We start from the raw sequence: 754 nt of genomic DNA on the forward strand, positions 1-754 counted from the left end.
CTCCCCCTCTCTCACACCCCCCCTCTCTCTCTCTCTCACCCCCTCTCTCTCTCTCACACCCCTCTCTCTCACACCCCCTCTCTCTCTCACACCCCCTCTATCTCTCTCACCCCCTCTCTCTCACACCCCCTCTATCTCTCTCACCCCCCTCTATCTCATCCCCCCTCAGTCCCCCCTCTCTCTCCCCCCTCTCCCCATGCTGTCTTCCAAAGACAGTAGCAACTAAATTATTAGTTCTTTATCCAATTTTCTGCTTCATTTAGCAACATCTCAGTTAAGATTCACCATTTCTTCTGCTGTTTTGTGTAATAAACACTTCCAATTCAGCTGGTGCAGTAAGAGCATACCCTTCTGCAATCACGAGTTTTTGTGCTGTAGCACTCACTTATTGCCTTCCTTATTCTACCCGTTGTTTTATTACTTCTACTATATCATTCACTCTTTCAACCTCATCAGCTGTCCCACTGTTTCCACATGTCATCCTAACACAGTGATCCAACCTCTACTTCTGGTATGTGGTATATTCCCCAAAGCCTAAGTCACCTCATCCCCCAAATCCTCCCATGTTTCCTCCTACACACCCTGGAAACTCCTTCAAACATTCTGTGATCACATACCATCAGTTTAAAATTACCGAGGGCTTCTTCTAACCATGTTACCTCATTCTATGTCTACCATTCATTAAATAACACCTGTATCCCCCATTGATAAGCACATTTGTTGATGTGCTTGGTGAACAGTTCTCACTGTCAAC

The sequence above is a fragment of the Schistocerca gregaria genome, unplaced genomic scaffold (assembly GCF_023897955.1).
Source record: "Schistocerca gregaria isolate iqSchGreg1 unplaced genomic scaffold, iqSchGreg1.2 ptg000696l, whole genome shotgun sequence".
Taxonomy (NCBI): domain Eukaryota; kingdom Metazoa; phylum Arthropoda; class Insecta; order Orthoptera; family Acrididae; genus Schistocerca; species Schistocerca gregaria.